Genomic DNA, 23,718 nt, shown 5'->3' with positions numbered 1-23,718 from the left:
TCTCCCATGCTCTCCTGGAGATCAAACAGGGACGTCTCACTCTCAGAATCACCATGCTCTCCTGGAGCTTAAACAGGGATGCCTCACTCGCGCAATCTCCCATGATCTCCTGGAGACTAGGCAGGGATGCCTTGCTCTCACAATCTCCCATGCTCTCCTGGAGCCTGGGCCAGGCTGCATTGCTCGCAGAATCTCCCATGGTCTCCTGGAGCCCGGGCAGGGATGTCTCACTCGCAGAATCTCCCATGCTTTCACGGAGCCCAGGCAGGGATGCCTCGCTCGCACAATCTCCCATGCTCTCCTGGAGCCCTGGCAAGGGTGCCTCGTTTGCACAATCTCCCATACTTTCCCTGAGCCTGGGCAGGGATGCCTTGCTCGCATAATCTCCCATGCTCTCCTGGAGCTCGTGCAGGGAGGCCTCGCTCGCAGAATCTACCATGCTCTCCTGGAGCTCGGGCAGGGATGCCTCGCTCGCAGGTTCTTCCAAGCTCTCCTGGAGCCCCGGCAGGGATACCTCACTCACAGGTTCTCCCATGCTCTCCTGGAGCCCGGGCAGGGATGACTCGCTCACACAATCTTCCATGCTCTCCTGGAGCCTTGGCCAGGCTGCATTGCTAGCAGAATCTACCATGCTCTCCTGGAGCTTAAACAGGGATGCCTCGCTCGCAGAATCTCCCATGCTTTCCCGGAGCCCGGGCAGGGATGCCTCACTCGCACAATCTCCCATGCTCTCCTGGAGCGCGGGCAGGGATGCCTAGCTCGCAGAATCTCCCATGCTCTCCTGGAGCCCGGGAAGGAACGCCTCGCTCTCAGAATCTCCCATGCTCTCCTGGAGCTCAAACAGGGACATCTCGCACGCAGAATCACCAAGCTCTCCTGGAGCTTAAACAGGGACGCCTCACTCGCACAATCTCCCATGATCTCCTGGAGACTTGGCAGGGATGCCTCGCACGCACAATCTCCCATGCTCTCCTGGAGCCCGGGCAGGGATGCCTCACTCGCAGAATCTCCCATGCTCTCCTGGAGCCTGGGCAGGGATGCCTCGCTCGCAGATTCTCCCATGCTCTCCTGGAGCCCAGGCAGGGATGCCTCGCTCACACAATCTTCCATGCTCTCCTGGAGCTTTGGCAAAGCTGCATCACTCACACAATCTCCCATGCTCTCCTGGAGCCTTTGCCAGGCTGCATTGCTCGCAGAATCTACCATGCTCTCCAGGAGCTTAAACAGGGATGCCTTGCTTGCACAATCTCCCATGCTCTCCTGGAGCGCGGGCAGGGATGCCTAGCTCGCAGAATCTCCCATGCTCTCCTGGAGCCCGGGAAGGAACGCCTCGCTCTCAGAATCTCCCATGCTCTCCTGGAGCTCAAACAGGGACAACTCGCACGCAGAATCACCAAGCTCTCCTGGAGCTTAAACAGGGATGCCTCACTCGCACAATCTCCCATGATCTCCTGGAGACTTGGCAGGGATGCCTCGCACGCACAATCTCCCATGCTCTCCTGGAGCCCTGGCAGGGATGCCTCACTCGCACAATCTCCCATGGTCTCCTGGAGCCCGGGCAGGGATGCATCACTCGCAGAATCTCCCATGATCTCCTGGAGACTTGGCAGGGATGCCTCGCTCGCACAATCTCCCATGCTCTCCTGGAGCCTGGGCCAGGCTGCATTGCTCGCAGAATCTACCATGCTCTCCTGGAGCTCGGGCAGGGATGCCTCGCTCGAAGAATCTTCCATGCTCTCCTGGAGCCCGGGCAGGGATGCCTCGCTTACAGGTTCTCCCATGCTCTCCTGGAGCCTGGGCAGGGATGCCTCGCTCACACAATCTTCCATGCTCTCCTGGAGCCTCGGCCAGGCTGCACTGCTCGCAGAATCTACCATGCTCTCCTGGAGCCCGGGCTGGGATGCCTCACTCGCAGAATCTCCCATGCTCTCCTGGAGCCCTGGCAGGGGTGCCTCGTTTGCACAATCTCCCATACTTTCCCGGAGCACAGGCAGGGATGCCTCGCTCGCACAATCTCCCATGCTCTCCTGGATCCTTGGCCAGGCTGCTTTGCTCGCATAATCTCCCATGCTCTCCTGGAGCTCGTGCAGGGAAGCCTCGCTCAAAGAATCTTCCATGCTCTCCTGGAACCCGGGCAGGGATGCCTCGCTCGCAGGTTCTCCCATGCTCTCCTGGTGCCCGGGCAGGTATGCCTCGCTCACACAACCTTCCATGCTCTCCTGGAGCCTGGGCCAGGCTGCATTGCTCGCAGAATGTACCATGCTCTCCTGGAGCTCGGGCAGGGATGCCTCGCTCGAAGAATCTTCCATGCTCTCCTGGAGCCCGGGCAGGGATGCCTCGCTTGCAGGTTCTCCCATGCTCTCCTGGAGCCTGGGCAGGGATGCCTCGCTCACACAATCTTCCATGCTCTCCTGGAGCCTTGGCCAGGCTGCATTGCTAGCAGAATCTACCATGCTCTCCTGGACCTTAAACAGGGATGCCTCGCTCGCAGAATCTCCCATGCTTTCCCGGAGCCCGGGCAGGGATGCCTCACTCTCACAATCTCCCATGCTCTCCTGGAGCGCGGGCAGGGATGCCTAGCTCGCAGAATCTCCCATGCTCTCCTGGAGCCCGGGAAGGAACGCCTCGCTCTCAGAATCTCCCATGCTCTCCTGGAGCTCAAACAGGGACATCTCGCACGCAGAATCACCAAGCTCTCCTGGAGCTTAAACAGGGACGCCTCACTCGCACTATCTCCCATGATCTCCTGGAGACTTGGCAGGGATGCCTCGCACGCACAATCTCCCATGCTCTCCTGGTGCCCGGGCAGGGATGCCTCGCTCGCAGGTTCTCCCATGCTCTCCTGGTGCCCGGGCAGGGATGCCTCGCTCACACAATCTTCCATGCTCTCCTGGAGCCTGGGCCAGGCTTCATTGCTCGCAGAATGTACCATGCTCTCCTGGAGCTCGGGCAGGGATGCCTCGCTCGAAGAATCTTCCATGCTCTCCTGGAGCCCGGGCAGGGATGCCTCGCTTGCAGGTTTTCCCATGCTCTACTGGAGCCTGGGCAGGGATGCCTCGCTCACACAATCTTCCATGCTCTCCTGGAGCCTTGGCCAGGCTGCATTGCTTGCAGAATCTACCATGCTCTCCTGGAGCCCGGGCAGGGAGGCCTCGCTCGAAGAATCTTCCATGCTCTCCTGGAACCCGGGCAGGGATGCCTCGCTCGCAGGTTCTCCCATGCTCTCCTGGTGCCCGGGCAGGGATGCCTCGCTCACACAACCTTCCATGCTCTCCTGGAGCCTGGGCCAGGCTGCATTGCTCGCAGAATGTACCATGCTCTCCTGGAGCTCGGGCAGGGATGCCTCGCTCGAAGAATCTTCCATGCTCTCCTGGAGCCCGGGCAGGGATGCCTCGCTTGCAGGTTCTCCCATGCTCTCCTGGAGCCTGGGCAGGGATGCCTCGCTCACACAATCTTCCATGCTCTCCTGGAGCCTTGGCCAGGCTGCATTGCTTGCAGAATCTACCATGCTCTCCTGGAGCCCGGGCAGGGATGCCTCGTTCGCAGAATCTCCCATGCTTTCCCGGAGCCCGGGCAGGGATGCCTCGCTTGCAGAATCTCCCATGCTTTCACGGAGCCTGGGCAGGGACGCATCGCTCGCACAATCTCCCATGCTCTCCTGAAGCCGGGCAGGGATGCATCACTCGCAGAATCTCCCATGCTCTCCTGGAGCCCTGGCAGGGGTGCCTCGTTTGCACAATCTCCCATACTTTCCCGGAGCACAGGCAGGGATGCCTCGCTCGCACAATCTCCCATGCTCTCCTGGATCCTTGGCCAGGCTGCTTTGCTCGCATAATCTCCCATGCTCTCCTGGAGCTCGTGCAGGGAAGCCTCGCTCAAAGAATCTTCCATGCTCTCCTGGAACCCGGGCAGGGATGCCTCGCTCGCAGGTTCTCCCATGCTCTCCTGGTGCCCGGGCAGGGATGCCTCGCTCACACAACCTTCCATGCTCTCCTGGAGCCTGGGCCAGGCTTCATTGCTCGCAGAATGTACCATGCTCTCCTGGAGCCCGGGCAGGGATGCCTCGCTCACACAATCTTCCATGCTCTCCTGGAGCCTTGGCCAGGCTGCATTGCTAGCAGAATCTACCATGCTCTCCTGGACCTTAAACAGGGATGCCTCGCTCGCAGAATCTCCCATGCTTTCCCGGAGCCCGGGCAGGGATGCCTCACTCTCACAATCTCCCATGCTCTCCTGGAGCCTTGGCAGGGATGCCTCGCTCGCACAATCTCCCATGCTCTCCTGGAGCTCAGGCAGGGAAGTCTCGCTCGAAGAATCTCCCATGCTCTCCTGGAGCCCGGGTAGGAACGCCTCACTCTCAGAATCTCCCATGCTCTCCCAGAGGTCAAACAGGTATGCCTCGCTCGCAGAATCACCATGCTCTCCAGGAGCTTTATCAGGGACGCCTCACTCGCACAATCTCCCATGATCTCTTGGAGCCTTGGCAGGGATGCCTCACTCTCAAATTCTCCCATGCTCTCCTGGAGCTCAGGCAGGGAGGCCTCGCTCGCACAATCTCCCATGCTCTTCTGGAGCATTGGCCAGACTGCGCTGCTTGCACAACCTCCCATGCTCTCCTGGAGCCCAGGCAGGGATGCCTCCCTCGCAAAATCTTCCATGCTCTAATGGAGCTTAAACAGGGATGCCTCGCTCGCTGAATCTCCCATGCTCTCCTGGAGGCCAGGCAGGGATGCCTCGCTCGAAGATTCTCCCATGCTCTCCTGGTGCCCGGGCAGGGACGCCTCACTCTCAGAATCTCCCATGATCTCCTGGAGCTCAAACAGGGATGCCTCGCATGCAGAATCACCATGCTCTCCTGGAGCTTAAACAGGGATGCCTCGCTCGCAGAATCTCCCATGCTTTCAAGGAGGAAGGGCTGGGACGCCTCGCTCGCACAATCTCCCATGCTCTCCTGGAGCCTTGGCCAGGATGCTTTGCTCGCATAAACTCCCATGCTCTCCTCGAGCTCGGGCAGGGAAGCCTCGCTCGCAGAATCTCACATGCTCTCCTGGAGCCTTGTAAAGGCTGCGTTGCTCGCATAAACTCCCACGCTCGCACAATCTCCCATGATTTCCCGGAGCCCGGTCAGGGACGCCTCGCACGCAGTATCTCCCATGCTCTCCAGGAGCCCGGGCAGGGATGCCTCGCTCGCAGATTCTCCCATGCTCTCCTGGAGCCCGGGCAGGGACGCCTCGCTCTCAGAATCTCCCATGCTCTCCTGGAGCCTTGGCAGGGATGCCTCGCTCGCACAATCTCCCATGCTCTCCTGGAGCCCGGGCAGGGATGCCTCGCTAGCACAATCTCCCATGATCTCCTGGAGCCTTGGCAGGGATGCCTCGCTCGCACAATCTCAAATGCTCTCCTGGAGCCTTGGCCAGGTGGCATTGCTCGCAGAATCTACCATGCTCTCCTGGAGCTCAAACAGGGATGCCTCACTCGCACAATCTCCCATGCTCTCCTGGAGCCCGGGCAGGGATGCCTCGCTAGCACAATCTCCAATGCTCTCCAGGAGCCCGGGCAGGGATGCCTCACTCTCAGATTCTCCCATGCTCTCCTGGAGCTTGGGCAGGGATGCCTCGCTCGCACAATCTCCCATGCTCTTCTGGAGGTCAAACAGGGATGCCTCGCTCGCAGAATCACCATGCTCTCCTGGAGCTTAAACAGGGACACCTCGCTCGCACAATCTCCCATGATATCCTGGAGACTTGGCAGGGATGCCTCGCTCGCACAATCTCCCATGCTCTCCTGGAGCCTTGGCCAGGCTGCATTGCTCACAGAATCTACCATGCTCTCCTGGAGCTCAAACAGGGATGCCTCACTCTCGCAATCTCCCATGCTCTCCTGGAGCCCGGGCAGGGATGCCTCACTTGCAGAATCTCCCATGCTCTCCTGGAGCTTAAACAGGGATGCCTCACTCGCAGAATCTCCCATGCCCTCCTGGAGGCCTGGCTTTGACACTTCGCCCGCACGGATCTCTTCCTGGCTCTCTCTCTCACCTCTTTGCCATTTGTGAATCCGCCCGAGGAATTCCCCCAGACGTCACGGCATTGCTGCTGCGCGCCACTTTTTGCGGGGGCACCGGCGGATTTTACCCGACCTCCTGGAACTGCGTCCCGGCATCGGGCCAATTTTCAAAACCTCATTGGGACTTCCAGAGGTTGCAGATCCCCTGTCTGGCCGGAATACCTCGCTAGCAGAATCATCCATGCACTCCTGGAGCCCTGGCCAAGCTGCTTTGCTCGTACAATCTCACATGCTTTCCCGGAGCCCGGGAAGGAACGCCTCGCTCACAGAATCTCCCATGCTCTCTTGGAGCCCTGGCAGGGATGCCTCACTTGCAGAATCTCCCATGCTCTACTGGAGCTCAAACACGGACACCTCGCTTGCAGGATCTCCCATGCTCTCTCGGAGCCCTGGCAAGGATGCCTCACTCGCAGAATATGCCATTCTCTCCTGGAGCTCAAACAGGGACGACTCACTCGCAGAATCTTCCATGCTCTCCTGGAGCCCGGGCAGGGATGCCTCGCAGGTTCTCGCATGCTCTCCTGGAGCCCAGGCAGGGATGCCTCGCTCACACAATCTTCCATGCTCTCATAGAGCTTTGGCCAGGCTGCATCACTCGCACAATCTCCCATGTTCTCCTGGAGCCTTAGCCAGGCTGCATTGCTCGCAGAATCTACCATGCTCTCCAGGAGCTTAAACAGGGATACCAAGCTCGCACAATCTCCCATGCTCTCCTGGAGCTTGGGTAGGGATGTCTCGCTCGAAGAATCTTCCAAGCTCTCCTGGAGCACAGGCAGGGAAGCCTCACTCGCAGGTTCTCCCATGCTCTCCTGGAGCCCAGGCAGGGATGCCTCGCTCACACAATCTTCCATGCTCTCCTGGAGTGCGGGAAGGGATGCCTCGCTCGCAGAATCTCCCATGCTTTCAAGGAGCAAGGGCAGGGACGCCTCGCTCGCACAATCTCCCATGCTCTCCTGGAGCCTTGGCCAGGATGCTTTGCTCGCATAAACTCCCATGGTCTCCTGGAGCTCGGGCAGGGATGCCTCGCTCGCAGAATCTCACATGCTCTCCTGGAGCCTTGTAATGGCTGCGTTGCTCGCATAAAATCCCACGCTCGCACAATCTCCCATGATTTCCCGGAGCCCGGGCAGGGATGCCTCGCTCGCACAATCTCCCATGCTCTTCTGGAGGTCAAACAGGGATGCCTCGCTCGCAGAATCACCATGCTCTCCTGGAGCTTAAACAGGGACACATCGGTTGCACAATCTCCCTTGATCTCCTGCAGCCTTGGACAGGCTGCATTGCTCACAGAATCTACCATGCTCTCCTTGGAGCTCAAACAGGGATGCCTCACTCGCACAATCTCCCATGCTCTCCTGGAGCCCGGGCAGGGATACCTCGCTAGCACAATCTCCAATGCTTTCCCGGAGCCCGGGAAGGGACACCTCGCTTGCACAATCTCCCATGCTCTCCTGGAGTCTTGGCCAGGCTGCTTTGCTCACATAAACTCCCATGCTCTCTTGGAGCTCGGGCAGGGAGGCCTCGCTCACAGAATCTCCCATGCTCTCCTGGAGCATTGGCCAGACTGTGTTGCTCACAGAATCTACCATGCTCTCCTGGAGCCCAGGCAGGGATGCCTCGCTAGCTCAATCTCCCATGCTTTCCCGGAGCCCGTGCAGGGACGCCTCGCTCACAAAATCTCCCATGCTCTCCTGGAGCCTTGGCCAGGCTGCTTTGCTCGCATAAACTCCCATGCTCTCCTGGAGCCTTGGCCAGGCTGCATTGCTCGCAGAATCACCATGCTCTCCTGGAGCTTAAACAGGGATGCCTCACTCTCGCAATCTCCCATGCTCTCCTGGAGCCCGGGCAGGGATGCCTCGCTAGCTCAATCTCCCATGCTTTCCCGGAGCCCGGAAAGGGACGCCTCACTCGCACAATCTCCCATGCTCTCCTGGAGCCTTGGCCAGGCTGCTTTGCTCACATAAACTCTCATGCTCTCCTGGAGCATTGGCCAGACTGCGTTGCTCACTGAATCTACCATGCTAACCTGGAGCTCAAACAGGGACGCCTCGCTCGCAGAATCTCCCATGCGCTCTTAGAGCCCTGGCAGGGATGCCTCACTTACACAATCTCCCATGCTTTCCCAGAGCACTGGCCAGGCTGATTTGCTCACTTAAACTCCCATGCTCTCCTGGAGGACTGGTCAGGCTGCCTCACTCGCAGAATCTCCCATGCTCTCCTGGAGCTCAAACAGGGATGCCTCGCTCGCACAATCTCCCATGCTCTCCTGGAACCCGGGCAGGGATGCCTCGCTCTCAGATTCTCCCATGCTCTCCTGGAGCTCGGGCAGGGAGGCCTCGCTCGCAGAATCTCACATGCTCTCCTGGAGCCTTGTAAAGGCTGCGTTGCTCGCATAAACTCCCACGCTCGCACAATCTCCCATGATTTCCCGGAGCCCGGGCAGGGACGCCTCGCACGCAGTTTCTCCCATGCTCTCCTGGAGCCCAGGCAGGGACGCCTCGCTCTCAGAATCTCCCATGCTCTCCTGGAGCTCAAATAGGGACACGTCGCTCGCACAATCTCCCATGATCTCCTGGAGCCTTGGCAGGGATGCCTCGCTCGCACAATCTACCATGCTCTCCTGGAGCCTGGGCAGGGATGCCTCGCTAACACAATCTCCCATGCTCTCCTGGAGCCTTGGCCAGGATGCTTTGCTCGCATAAACTCCCATGCTCTCCTGGAGCTCGGGCAGGGAAGCCTCGCTCGCAGAATCTCACATGCTCTCCTGGAGCCTTGTAAAGGCTGCGTTGCTCGCATAAACTCCCACGCTCGCACAATCTCCCATGATTTCCCGGAGCCCGGTCAGGGACGCCTCGCACGCAGTATCTCCCATGCTCTCCTGGAGCCCGGGCAGGGATGCCTCGCTCGCAGATTCTCCCATGCTCTCCTGGAGCCCGGGCAGGGACGCCTCGCTCTCAGAATCTTCCATGCTCTCCTGGAGCTCAAATAGGGACACCTCGCTCGCACAATCTCCCATGATCTCCTGGAGCCTTGGCAGGGATGCCTCGCTCGCACAATCTCCCATGCTCTCCTGGAGCCCGGGCAGGGATGCCTCGCTAGCACAATCTCCCTTGATCTCCTGGAGCCTTGGCAGGGATGCCTCGCTCGCACAATCTCAAATGCTCTCCTGGAGCCTTGGCCAGGTGGCATTGCTCGCAGAATCTACCATGCTCTCCTGGAGCTCAAACAGGGATGCCTGACTCGCACAATCTCCCATGCTCTCCTGGAGCCCGGGCAGGGATGCCTCGCTAGCACAATCTCCAATGCTCTCCAGGAGCCTGGGCAGGGATGCCTCGCTCTCAGATTCTCCCATGCTCTCCTGGAGCTTGGGCAGGGATGCCTCGCTCGCACAATCTCCCATGCTCTTCTGGAGGTCAAACAGGGACGCCTCGCTCTCAGAATCTCCCATGCTCTCCTGGAGCTCAAATAGGGACACGTCGCTCGCACAATCTCCCATGATCTCCTGGAGCCTTGGCAGGGATGCCTCGCTCGCACAATCTACCATGCTCTCCTGGAGCCCGGGCAGGGATGCCTCGCTAACACAATCTCCCATGATCTCCTGGAGCCTTGGCAGGGATGCCTCGCTCGCACAATCTCCCATGCTCTCCTGGAGCTCAGGCAGGGAAGTCTCGCTCGAAGAATCTCCCATGCTCTCCTGGAGCCCGGGTAGGAACGCCTCACTCTCAGAATCTCCCATGCTCTCCCAGAGGTCAAACAGGTATGCCTCGCTCGCAGAATCACCATGCTCTCCAGGAGCTTTATCAGGGACGCCTCACTCGCACAATCTCCCATGATCTCTTGGAGCCTTGGCAGGGATGCCTCGCTCTCAAATTCTCCCATGCTCTCCTGGAGCTCAGGCAGGGAGGCCTCGCTCGCACAATCTCCCATGCTCTTCTGGAGCATTGGCCAGGCTGCGCTGCTTGCACAACCTCCCATGCTCTCCTGGAGCCCAGGCAGGGATGCCTCCCTCGCAAAATCTTCCATGCTCTAATGGAGCTTAAACAGGGATGCCTCGCTCGCTGAATCTCCCATGCTCTCCTGGAGGCCAGGCAGGGATGCCTCGCTCGAAGATTCTCCCATGCTCTCCTGGTGCCCGGGCAGGGACGCCTCACTCTCAGAATCTCCCATGCTCTCCTGGAGCTCAAACAGGGATGCCTCGCATGCAGAATCACCATGCTCTCCTGGAGCTTAAACAGGGATGCCTCACTCGCAGAATCTCCCATGCTTTCAAGGAGGAAGGGCTGGGACGCCTCGCTCGCACAATCTCCCATGCTCTCCTGGAGCCTTGGCCAGGATGCTTTGCTCGCATAAACTCCCATGCTCTCCTGGAGCTCGGGCAGGGAAGCCTCGCTCGCAGAATCTCACATGCTCTCCTGGAGCCTTGTAAAGGCTGCGTTTCTCGCATAAACTCCCACGCTCGCACAATCTCCCATGATTTCCCGGAGCCCGGTCAGGGACGCCTCGCACGCATAAACTCCCATGCTCTCCTGGAGCCTTGGCCAGGCTGCATTGCTCGCAGAATCACCATGCTCTCCTGGAGCTTAAACAGGGATGCCTCACTCTCGCAATCTCCCATGCTCTCCTGGAGCCCGGGCAGGGATGCCTCGCTAGCTCAATCTCCCATGCTTTCCCGGAGCCCGGAAAGGGACGCCTCACTCGCACAATCTCCCATGCTCTCCTGGAGCCTTGGCCAGGCTGCTTTGCTCACATAAACTCTCATGCTCTCCTGGAGCATTGGCCAGACTGCGTTGCTCGCAGAATCTACCATGCTAACCTGGAGCTCAAACAGGGACGCCTCGCTCGCAGAATCTCCCATGCGCTCTTAGAGCCCTGGCAGGGATGCCTCACTTACACAATCTCCCATGCTTTCCCAGAGCACTGGCCAGGCTGCTTTGCTCACTTAAACTCCCATGCTCTCCTGGAGGACTGGTCAGGCTGCCTCACTCGCAGAATCTCCCATGCTCTCCTGGAGCTCAAACAGGGATGCCTCGCTCGCACAATCTCCCATGCTCTCCTGGAACCCGGGCAGGGATGCCTCGCTCTCAGATTCTCCCATGCTCTCCTGGAGCTCGGGCAGGGAGGCCTCGCTCGCAGAATCTCACATGCTCTCCTGGAGCCTTGTAAAGGCTGCGTTGCTCGCATAAACTCCCACGCTCGCACAATCTCCCATGATTTCCCGGAGCCCGGGCAGGGACGCCTCGCACGCAGTTTCTCCCATGCTCTCCTGGAGCCCAGGCAGGGACGCCTCGCTCTCAGAATCTCCCATGCTCTCCTGGAGCTCAAATAGGGACACGTCGCTCGCACAATCTCCCATGATCTCCTGGAGCCTTGGCAGGGATGCCTCGCTCGCACAATCTACCATGCTCTCCTGGAGCCTGGGCAGGGATGCCTCGCTAACACAATCTCCCATGATCTCCTGGAGCCTTGGCAGGGATGCCTCGCTCGCACAATCTCCCATGCTCTCCTGGAGCTCAGGCAGGGAAGTCTCGCTCGAAGAATCTCCCATGCTCTCCTGGAGCCCGGGTAGGAACGCCTCACTCTCAGAATCTCCCATGCTCTCCCAGAGGTCAAACAGGTATGCCTCGCTCGCAGAATCACCATGCTCTCCAGGAGCTTTATCAGGGACGCCTCACTCGCACAATCTCCCATGATCTCTTGGAGCCTTGGCAGGGATGCCTCGCTCTCAAATTCTCCCATGCTCTCCTGGAGCTCAGGCAGGGAGGCCTCGCTCGCACAATCTCCCATGCTCTTCTGGAGCATTGGCCAGACTGCGCTGCTTGCACAACCTCCCATGCTCTCCTGGAGCCCAGGCAGGGATGCCTCCCTCGCAAAATCTTCCATGCTCTAATGGAGCTTAAACAGGGATGCCTCGCTCGCTGAATCTCCCATGCTCTCCTGGAGGCCAGGCAGGGATGCCTCGCTCGAAGATTCTCCCATGCTCTCCTGGTGCCCCGGCAGGGACGCCTCACTCTCAGAATCTCCCATGCTCTCCTGGAGCTCAAACAGGGATGCCTCGCATGCAGAATCACCATGCTCTCCTGGAGCTTAAACAGGGATGCCTCGCTCGCAGAATCTCCCATGCTTTCAAGGAGGAAGGGCTGGGACGCCTCGCTCGCACAATCTCCCATGCTCTCCTGGAGCCTTGGCCAGGATGCTTTGCTCGCATAAACTCCCATGCTCTCCTGGAGCTCGGGCAGGGAAGCCTCGCTCGCAGAATCTCACATGCTCTCCTGGAGCCTTGTAAAGGCTGCGTTGCTCGCATAAACTCCCACGCTCGCACAATCTCCCATGATTTCCCGGAGCCCGGTCAGGGACGCCTCGCACGCAGTATCTTCCATGCTCTCCTGGAGCCCGGGCAGGGATGCCTCGCTCGCAGATTCTCCCATGCTCTCCTGGAGCCCGGGCAGGGACGCCTCGCTCTCAGAATCTCCCATGCTCTCCTGGAGCTCAAATAGGGACACCTCGCTCGCACAATCTCCCATGATCTCCTGGAGCCTTGGCAGGGATGCCTCGCTCGCACAATCTCCCATGCTCTCCTGGAGCCCGGGCAGGGATGCCTCGCTAGCACAATCTCCCTTGATCTCCTGGAGCCTTGGCAGGGATGCCTCGCTCGCACAATCTCAAATGCTCTCCTGGAGCCTTGGCCAGGTGGCATTGCTCGCAGAATCTACCATGCTCTCCTGGAGCTCAAACAGGGATGCCTGACTCGCACAATCTCCCATGCTCTCCTGGAGCCCGGGCAGGGATGCCTCGCTAGCACAATCTCCAATGCTCTCCAGGAGCCCGGGCAGGGATGCCTCGCTCTCAGATTCTCCCATGCTCTCCTGGAGCTTGGGCAGGGATGCCTCGCTCGCACAATCTCCCATGCTCTTCTGGAGGTCAAACAGGGACGCCTCGCTCTCAGAATCTCCCATGCTCTCCTGGAGCTCAAATAGGGACACGTCGCTCGCACAATCTCCCATGATCTCCTGGAGCCTTGGCAGGGATGCCTCGCTCGCACAATCTACCATGCTCTCCTGGACCCCGGGCAGGGATGCCTCGCTAACACAATCTCCCATGATCTCCTGGAGCCTTGGCAGGGATGCCTCGCTCGCACAATCTCCCATGCTCTCCTGGAGCTCAGGCAGGGAAGTCTCGCTCGAAGAATCTCCCATGCTCTCCTGGAGCCCGAGTAGGAACGCCTCACTCTCAGAATCTCCCATGCTCTCCCAGAGTTCAAACAGGTATGCCTCGCTTGCAGATTCACCATGCTCTCCAGGAGCTTTATCAGGGACGCCTCACTCGCACAATCTCCCATGATCTCTTGGAGCCTTGGCAGGGATGCCTCGCTCTCAAATTCTCCCATGCTCTCCTGGAGCTCAGGCAGGGAGGCCTCGCTCGCACAATCTCCCATGCTCTTCTGGAGCATTGGCCAGGCTGCGCTGCTTGCACAACCTCCCATGCTCTCCTGGAGCCCAGGCAGGGATGCCTCCCTCGCAAAATCTTCCATGCTCTAATGGAGCTTAAACAGGGATGCCTCGCTCGCTGAATCTCCCATGCTCTCCTGGAGGCCAGGCAGGGATGCCTCGCTCGAAGATTCTCCCATGCTCTCCTGGTGCCCGGGCAGGGACGCCTCACTCTCAGAATCTCCCATGCTCTCCTGGAGCTCAAACAGGGATGCCTCGCATGCAGAATCACCATGCTCTCCTGGAGCTTAAACAGGGATGCCTCGCTCGCAGAATCTCCCATGCTTTCAAGGAGGAAGGGCTGGGACGCCTCGCTCGCACAATCTCCCATGCTCTCCTGGAGCCTTGGCCAGGATGCTTTGCTCGCATAAACTCCCATGCTCTCCTGGAGCTCGGGCAGGGAAGCCTCGCTCGCAGAATCTCACATGCTCTCCTGGAGCCTTGTAAAGGCTGCGTTTCTCGCATAAACTCCCACGCTCGCACAATCTCCCATGATTTCCCGGAGCCCGGTCAGGGACGCCTCGCACGCAGTATCTCCCATGCTCTCCTGCAGCCCGGGCAGGGATGCCTCGCTCGCAGATTCTCCCATGCTCTCCTGGAGCCCGGGCAGGGACGCCTCGCTCTCAGAATCTCCCATGCTCTCCTGGAGCTCAAATAGGGACACCTCGCTCGCACAATCTCCCATGCTCTCCTAGAGCCCGGGCAGGGATGCCTCGCTAGCACAATCTCCCATGCTCTCCTGGAGCCCGGGCAGGGATGCCTCGCTCTCAGATTCTCCCATGCTCTCCTGGAGCTCGGGCAGGGATGCCTCGCTCGCACAATCTCCCATGCTCTTCTGGAGGTCAAACAGGGATGCCTCGCTTGCAGAATCACCATGCTCTCCTGGAGCTTAAACAGGGACACCTCGCTCGCACAATCTCCCATGATCTCCTGGAGCCTTGGCAGGGATGCCTCACTCGCACAATCTCCCATGCTCTCCTGGAGCCTTGGCCAGGCTGCATTGCTCGCAGAATCTACCATGCTCTCCTGGAGCTCGGGTAGGGAGGCCTCGCTCGCAGAATCTCACATGCTCTCCTGGAGCCTTGTAAAGGCTGCGTTGCTCGCATAAACTCCCACGCTCGCACAATCTCCCATGATTTCCCGGAGCCCGGGCAGGGATGCCTCGCTCGCAGTATCTCCCATGCTCTCCTGGAGCCTGGGCAGGGATGCCTCGCTCGCAGATTCTCCCATGCTCTCCTGGAGCCCAGGCAGGGACGCCTCGCTCTCAGAATCTCCCATGCTCTCCTGGAGCTCAAACAGGGACACCTCGCTCGCACAATCTCCCATGATCTCCTGGAGCCTTGGCAGGGATGCCTCGCTCGCACAATTTCCCTTGCTCTCCTAGAGCCCGGGCAGGGATGGCCTTGCTAGCACAATCTCCTGGAGCCTTGGCAGGGATGCCTCGCTCGCACAATCTCAAATGCTCTCCTGTAGCCTTGGCCAGGCGGCATTGCTCGCAGAATCTACCATGCTCTCCTGGAGCCTTTGCTCGCACAATCTCCCATGCTCTCCTGGAGCCTTTGCTCGCATAAACTCCCATGCTCTCCTGGAGCTCGGGCAGGGAGGCCTCGCTCGCAGAATCTCACATGCTCTCCTGGAGCCTTGTAAAGGCTGCGTTGCTCGCATAAACTCCCACGCTCGCACAATCTCCCATGATTTCCCGGAGCCCGGGCAGGGATGCCTCGCTCGCAGTATCTCCCATGCTCTCCTGGAGCCCGGGCAGGGATGCCTCGCTCGCAGATTCTCCCATGCTCTCCTGGAGCCCAGGCAGGGACGCCTCACTCTCAGAATCTCCCATGCTCTCCTGGAGCTCAAACAGGGACACCTCGCTCGCACAATCTCCCATGATCTCCTGGAGCCTTGGCAGGGATGCCTCACTCGCACAATTTCCCTTGCTCTCCTAGAGCCCGGGCAGGGATGCCTTGCTAGCACAATCTCCTGGAGCCTTGGCAGGGATGCCTCGCTCGCACAATCTCCCATGATCTCCTGGAGCCCGGGCAGGGATGCCTCGCTAGCACAATCTCCCATGATCTCCTGGAGCCTTGGCAGGGATGCCTCGCTCGCACAATCTTAAATGCTCTCCTGGAGCCCAGGCAGGGATGCCTCGCTCGCAGATTCTCCCATGCTCTTCTGGAGCCCGGGAAGGGACGCCTCACTCTCAGAATCTCCCATGCTCTCCTGGAGCTCAAACAGGGATGCCTCGCTCGCAGAAGCACCATGCTCTCCTGGAGCTTAAACAGGGATGCCTCACTCGCAGAATCTCCCATGCTTTCCAGGAGCACGGGCAGGGACGCCTCGCTCGCACAATCTCCCATGCTCTCCTGGAGCCTTTGCTCGCATAAATTCCCATGCTCTCATGGAGCTCGGGCAGGGAGGCCTCGCTCGCAGAATCTCACATGCTCTCCTGGAGCCTTGTAAAGGCTGCGTTGCTCGCATAAACTCCCACGCTCGCACAATCTCCCATGATTTCCCGGAGCCCGGGCAGGGATGCCTTGCTCGCAGTATCTCCCATGCTCTCCTGGAGCCCAGGCAGGGATGCCTCGCTCGCAGATTCTCCCATGCTCTCCTGTAGCCCAGGCAGGGATGCCTCGCTCTCAGAATCTCCCATGCTCTATTGGAGCTCAAACAGGGACACCTCGCTCGCACAATCTCCCATGATCTCCTGGAGCCTTGGCAGGGATGCCTCGCTCGCACAATCTCCCATGCTCTCCAGGAGCCCGGGCAGGGATGCCTCGCTAGCACAATCTCCCATGATCTCCTGGAGCCTTGGCAGGGAAGCCTCACTCGCACAATCTCAAATGCTCTCCTGGAGCCTTGGCCAGGCGGCATTGCTCGCAGAATCTACCATGCTCTCCTAGAGCTCAAACAGGGATGCCTCACTCGCACAATCTCCCATGCTCTCCTAGAACCCGGGCAGGGATGCCTCGCTAGCACAATCTCCCATGCTCTCCTGGAGCCCGGGCAGGGATGCCTCGCTCGCACAATCTCCCATGCTCTTCTGGAGGTCAAACAGGGATGCCTCGCTCACAGAATCACCATGCTCTCCTGGAGCTTAAACAGGGACACCTCGCTCGCACAATCTCCCATGATCTCCTGGAGACTTGGCAGGGATGCCTCACTCGCACAATCTCCCATGCTCTCCTGGAGCCTTGGCCAGGCTGCATTGCTCGCAGAATCTACCATGCTCTCCTGGAGCTCAAACAGGGATGACTCACTCTTGCAATCTCCCATGCTCTCCTGGAGCCCGGGCAGGGATGCCTTGCTAGCTCAATCTCCCATGCTTTCCCGGAGCCCGGAAAGGGACGCCTCACTCGCACAATCTCCCATGCTCTCCTGGAGCCTTGGCCAGGCTGCTTTGCTCACATAAACTCCCATGCTCTCCTGGAGCTCGGGTAGGGAGGTACTCGCTCGCAAAATCTCCCATGCTCTCCTGGAGCATTGGCCAGACTGCGTTGCTCGCAGAATCTACCATGCTAACCTGGAGCTCAAACAGGGACGCCTCGCTCGCAGAATCTCCCATGCGCTCTTGGAGCCCTGGCAGGGATAGCTCACTTGCACAATCTCCCATGCTCTACTGGAGCTCAAACAGGGATGCCTCGCTCGCATAATCTCCCATGCTCTCATGGCGCCCGGGCAGGGATGCCTCACTCGCATAATCTTCCATGCTTTCCCAGAGCACTGGCCAGGCTGTTTTGCTCACTTAAACTGCCATGCTCTCCTGGAGGACTGGTCAGGCTGCCTCACTCGCAGAATCTCCCATGCTCTTCTGGAGCTCAAACAGGGATGCCTCGCTCGCACAATCTCCCATGCTCTCCTGGAGCCCGGGCAGGGATGCCTCCCTCTCAGATTCTCCCATGCTCTCCTGGAGCTCAGGCAGGGATGCCTCGCTCGCACAATCTCCCATGCTCTTCTGGAGCATTGGCCAGGCTGCGCTGCTCGCACAACCTCCCATGCTCTCCTGGAGCCGAGGCAGGGATGCCTCCCTCGCAGAATCATCCATGCTCTAATGGAGCTTAAACAGGGATGCCTCGCTTGCAGAATCTCCCATGCTCTCCTGGAGGCCAGGCAGGGATGCCTCGCTCGCAGAATCTCCCTTGCTTTTCCGGAGCCCTTGCAGGGACGCTTCGCTCACACAATCTCCCATACTCTCCTGGAGCCTTGGCCAGGCTGCTTTGCTCGCATAAACTCCCATGCTCTCATGGAGCACTGGTCAGGCTGCCTCGCTCGCACAATCTCCCATGCTCTCCTGGAGCCCGGGCAGGGATGACTCCCACGCACAATCTCCCATGCTCTCCTGGAGTCCAAGAAGGGATGCCTCGCTCTCTGAATCTCCCATGCTCTCCTGGAGCTTAAACAGGGATGCCTCACTCGCAGAATCTCCCATGCCCTCCTGGAGCCGTGGCTGGGACACCTCGCCAGCACGGATCTCTTCCTGGCTCTCTCTCTCACCTCTTTGCCATTTGTGAATCCGCCCGAGGAATTCCCCCAGACGTCACGGCATTGCTGCTGCGCGCCACTTTTTGCAGGGGCACCGGCGGATTTTACCCGACCTCCTGGAACTGCGTCCCGGCATCGGGCCAATTTTCAAAACCTCATTGGGACTTCCGGAGGTTGCAGATCCCCTGTCTGGCCGGAATACCTCGCTAGCAGAATCATCCATGCACTCCTGGAGCCCTCGCCAAGCTGCATTGCTCGTACAATCTCACATGCTTTCCCGGAGCCCGGGAAGGAACGTCTCGCTCACAGAATCTCCCATGCTCTAATGGAGCTCAAACAGGGACACCTCGCTTGCAGAATCTCCCATGCTCTCTCGGAGCCCTGGCAAGGATGCCTCACTCGCAGAATATGCCATTCTCTCCTGGAGCTCAAACAGAGACGCCTCACTCGCACAATCTCCCATGCTCTCCTGGAGCTCGGGCAGGGATGCCTCGCTCACAGAATCTTCCATGCTCTCCTGGAGCCCGGGCAGGGATGCCTCGCTCGCAGGTTCTCGCATGCTCTCCTGGAGCCCAGGCAGGGATGCCTCGCTTGCAGAATCTCCCATGCTTTCACGGAGCCCGGGCAGGGACGCATCGTTCGCACAATCTCCCATGCTCTCCTGGAGCTCGGGCAGGGATGCCTCGCTCGCAGATTCTCCCATGCTCTCCTGGAGCCCGGGCAGGGACGCCTCACTCTCAGAATCTCCCATGCTCTCCTGGAGCTCAAACAGGGATGCCTTGCTCGCAGAATCACCATGCTCTCCTGGAGCTTAAACAGGGATGCCTCGCTCGCAGAATCTCCCTTGCTCTCCTGGAGCCCTGGCTGGGACACCTCGCCCGCACGGATCTCTTCCTGGCTCTCTCTCTCTCACCTCTTTGCCATTTGTGAATCCGCCCGAGGAATTCCCCCAGACGTCACGGCATTGTTGCTGCGCGCCACTTTATGCGGGGGCACCGGCGGATTTTACCCGACCTCCTGGAACTGCGTCCCGGCATCGGGCCAATTTTCAAAACCTCATCGGGACTTCAGGAGGTTGCAGATCCCCTATCTGGCCGGAATACCTCACTAGCAGAATCATCCATTCACTCCTGGAGCCCTGGCCAGGCTGCATTGCTCGTACAATCTCACATGCTTTCCCGGAGCCCGGGAAGGAACGCCTCGCTCACAGAATCTCCCATGCTCTACTGGAGCTCAAACAGGGACACCTCGCTTGCAGAATCTCCAATGCTCTCTCGGAGCCCTGGCAAGGATGCCTGAGTCGCAGAATATGCCATTCTCTCCTGGAGCTCAAACAGGGACGACTCGCTCGCACAATCTCCCATGCTCTCCTGGAGCTCGGGCAGGGATTCCTCGCTCACAGAATCTTCCATGCTCTCCTGGAGCCCGGGCAGGGATGCCTCACTCGCAGGTTCTTGCATGCTCTCCTGGAGCCCAGGCAGGGATGCCTCGCTCACACAATCTTCCATGCTCCTCCTGGAGCTTTGTCAAAGCTGCATCACTCGCACAAGCTCCCATGCTCTCCTGGAGCCTTTGCCAGGCTGCATTGCTCGCAGAATCTACCATGCTCTCCAGGAGCTTAAACAGGGATGCCTTGCTCGCACAATCTCCCATGCTCTCCTGGAGCTCAGGCAGGGATGTCTCGCTCGAAAAATCTCCCATGCTCTCCTGGAGCCCGGGCAGGAACGCCTAACTCTCAGAATCTCCCATGCTCTCCCAGAGGTCAAACAGGGATGCCTCGCTTGCAGAATCACCATGCTCTCCAGGAGCTTTATCAGGGACGCCTCGCTCGCACAATCTCCCATGATGTCCTGGAGCCTTGGCAGGGATGCCTCGCTCGCACAATCTCAAATGCTCTCCTGGAGCCTTGGCCAGGCGGCATTGCTCGCAGAATCTACCATGCTCTCCTGGAGCTCAAACAGGGATGCCTCACTCGCACAATCTCCCATGCTCTCCTGGAGCCCGGGCAGGGATGCCTCGCTAGCACAATCTCCCATGCTCTCCTGGAGCCCGGGTAGGGATGCCTCGCTCTCAGATTCTCTCATGCTCTCCTGGAGCTCGGGCAGGGATGCCTCGCTCGCACAATCTCCCATGATCATCTGGAGGTCAAACAGGGATGCCTCGCTCGCAGAATCACCAAGCTCTCCTGGAGCTTAAACAGGGACGCCTCACTCGCACAATCTCCCATGATCTCCTGGAGACTTGGCAGGGATGCCTCGCTCGCACAATCTCCCATGCTCTCCTGGAGCCTGGGCCAGGCTGCATTGCTCGCAGAATCTACCATGCTCTCCTGGAGCTCGGGCAGGGATGCCTCGCTCGAAGAATCTTCCATGCTCTCCTGGAGCCCGGGCAGGGATGCCTCGCTTACAGGTTCTCCCATGCTCTCCTGGAGCCTGGGCAGGGATGCCTCGCTCGCACAATCTCCCATGCTCTTCTGGAGGTCAAACAGGGATGCCTTGCTCGCATAATCTCCCATGCTCTCCTGGAGCTCGTGCAGGGATGCCTCGCTTGCACAATCTCCCATGCTCTCCTGGAGCCTTGGCCCGGCTGCTTTGCTCGCATAATCTTCCATGCTCTCCTGGAGCTCGTGCAGGGAGGCCTCGCTCGCAGAATCTCCCATGCTCTCCTGGAGCCCAGGCCAGGCTGCATTGCTCGCAGAATTTACCATGCTCTCCTGGAGCTCGGGAAGGAATGCCTCGCTCGAAGAATCTTCCATGCTCTCCTGGAGCCAGGGCAGGGATGCCTTGATCGAAGAATCTTCCATGCTCTCCTGGAGCCCGGACAGGGATGCCTCGCTCGCAGGTTCTCCCATGCTCTCCTGGTGCCCGGGCAGGGATGCCTCGCTCACACAATCTTCCATGCAATCCTGGAGCCTTGGCCAGGCTGCATTGCTCGCAGAATCTACCATGCTCTCCTGGAGCTTAAACAGGGATTCCTCGCTCGCAGAATCTCCCATGCTTTGCCGGAGCCCGGGCAGGGATGCCTCGCTCGCACAATCTCCCATGCTTTCACGGAGTCCAGGCAGGGATGCCTCACTTGCAGATTCTCCCATGCTCTCCCGGAGCCCGGGCAGAAACGCCTCACTCTCAGAATCTCCCATGCTCTCCTGGAGCTCAAACAGGGACATCTCGCACGCAGAATCACCATGCTCTCCTGGAGCTTAAACAGGGACGCCTCACTCGCACAATCTCCCATGATCTCCTGGAGACTTGGCAGGGATGCCTCACTCGCACAATCTCCCATGCTCTCCAGGAGCCCAGGCCAGGCTGCATTGCTCGCAGAATTTACCATGCTCTCCTGGAGCTCGGGAAGGAATGCCTCGTTCGAAGAATCTTCCATGCTCTCCTGGAGCCAGGGCAGGGATGCCTTGATTGAATAATCTTCCATGCTCTCCTGGAGCCCAGACAGGGATGCCTCGCTCGCAGGTTCTCCCATGCTCTCCTGGTGCCCGGGCAGGGATGCCTCGCTCACACAATCTTCCATGCTCTCCTGGAGCCTTGGCCAGGCTGCATTGCTCGCAGAATCTACCATGCTCTCCTGGAGCTTAAACAGGGATTCCTCGCTCACAGAATCTCCCATGCTTTGCCGGAGCCCGGGCAGGGATGCCTCGCTCGCACAATCTCCCATGCTTTCACGGAGTCCAGGCAGGGACGCAGTGCTCGCACTATCTCCCATGCTCTCCTGGAGCCCGGGCAGGGATGCCTCACTTGCAGAATCTCCCATGCTCTCCTGGAGCCTGGGCAGGGATGCCTCGCTCGCAGATTCTCCCATGCTCTCCTGGAGCCCGGGCAGGAACACCTCGCTCTCAGAATTTCCCATGATCTCTCCTGGAGCTCAAACAGGGACATCTCGCACGCAGAATCACCATGCTCTCCTGGAGCTTAAACAGGGACGCCTCACTCGCACAATCTCCCATGATCTCCTGGAGACTTGGCAGGGATGCCTCGCTCGCACAATCTCCCATGCTCTCCTGGAGCCTGGGCCAGGCTGCATTGCTCGCAGAATCTACCATGCTCTCCTGGAGCTCGGGCAGGGATGCCTCGCTCGAAGAATCTTCCATGCTCTCCTGGAGCCCGGGCAGGGATGCCTCGCTTACAGGTTCTCCCATGCTCTCCTGGAGCCTGGGCAGGGATGCCTCGCTCACACAATCTTCCATGCTCTCCTGGAGCCTCGGCCAGGCTGCACTGCTCGCAGAATCTACCATGCTCTCCTGGAGCCCGGGCTGGGATGCCTCACTCGCAGAATCTCCCATGCTTTCCCGGAGCCCGGAAAGGGACGCCTCGCTTGCAGAATCTCCCATGCTCTCCAGGAGCGTGGGCAGGGATGCCTCGCTTGCAGAATCTCCCATGCTTTCACGGAGCCCGGGCAGGGACGCATCGCTCTCAGAATCTCCCATGCTCTCCTGGAGCTCAAACAGGGACGTCTCACTCTCAGAATCACCATGCTCTCCTGGAGCTTAAACAGGGATGCCTCACTCGCGCAATCTCCCATGATCTCCTGGAGACTAGGCAGGGATGCCTTGCTCTCACAATCTCCCATGCTCTCCTGGAGCCTGGGCCAGGCTGCATTGCTCGCAGAATCTCCCATGGTCTCCTGGAGCCCGGGCAGGGATGTCTCACTCGCAGAATCTCCCATGCTTTCACGGAGCCCAGGCAGGGATGCCTCGCTCGCACAATCTCCCATGCTCTCCTGGAGCCCTGGCAAGGGTGCCTCGTTTGCACAATCTCCCATACTTTCCCTGAGCCTGGGCAGGGATGCCTTGCTCGCATAATCTCCCATGCTCTCCTGGAGCTCGTGCAGGGAGGCCTCGCTCGCAGAATCTACCATGCTCTCCTGGAGCTCGGGCAGGGATGCCTCGCTCGCAGGTTCTTCCAAGCTCTCCTGGAGCCCCGGCAGGGATACCTCACTCACAGGTTCTCCCATGCTCTCCTGGAGCCCGGGCAGGGATGACTCGCTCACACAATCTTCCATGCTCTCCTGGAGCCTTGGCCAGGCTGCATTGCTAGCAGAATCTACCATGCTCTCCTGGAGCTTAAACAGGGATGCCTTGCTCGCAGAATCTCCCATGCTTTCCCGGAGCCCGGGCAGGGATGCCTCACTCGCACAATCTCCCATGCTCTCCTGGAGCGCGGGCAGGGATGCCTAGCTCGCAGAATCTCCCATGCTCTCCTGGAGCCCGGGAAGGAACGCCTCGCTCTCAGAATCTCCCATGCTCTCCTGGAGCTCAAACAGGGACATCTCGCACGCAGAATCACCAAGCTCTCCTGGAGCTTAAACAGGGACGCCTCACTCGCACAATCTCCCATGATCTCCTGGAGACTTGGCAGGGATGCCTCGCACGCACAATCTCCCATGCTCTCCTGGAGCCCGGGCAGGGATGCCTCACTCGCAGAATCTCCCATGCTCTCCTGGAGCCTGGGCAGGGATGCCTCGCTCGCAGATTCTCCCATGCTCTCCTGGAGCCCAGGCAGGGATGCCTCGCTCACACAATCTTCCATGCTCTCCTGGAGCTTTGGCAAAGCTGCATCACTCACACAATCTCCCATGCTCTCCTGGAGCCTTTGCCAGGCTGCATTGCTCGCAGAATCTACCATGCTCTCCAGGAGCTTAAACAGGGATGCCTTGCTTGCACAATCTCCCATGCTCTCCTGGAGCG

This window comes from Taudactylus pleione, unplaced genomic scaffold (genome assembly GCF_031769625.1).
Source record: "Taudactylus pleione unplaced genomic scaffold, aTauple2 ptg000595l, whole genome shotgun sequence".
NCBI lineage: Eukaryota > Metazoa > Chordata > Amphibia > Anura > Myobatrachidae > Taudactylus > Taudactylus pleione.
The sequence above is the reverse complement of the archived record's forward strand: the minus strand, read 5'-3'. Positions refer to the sequence as shown.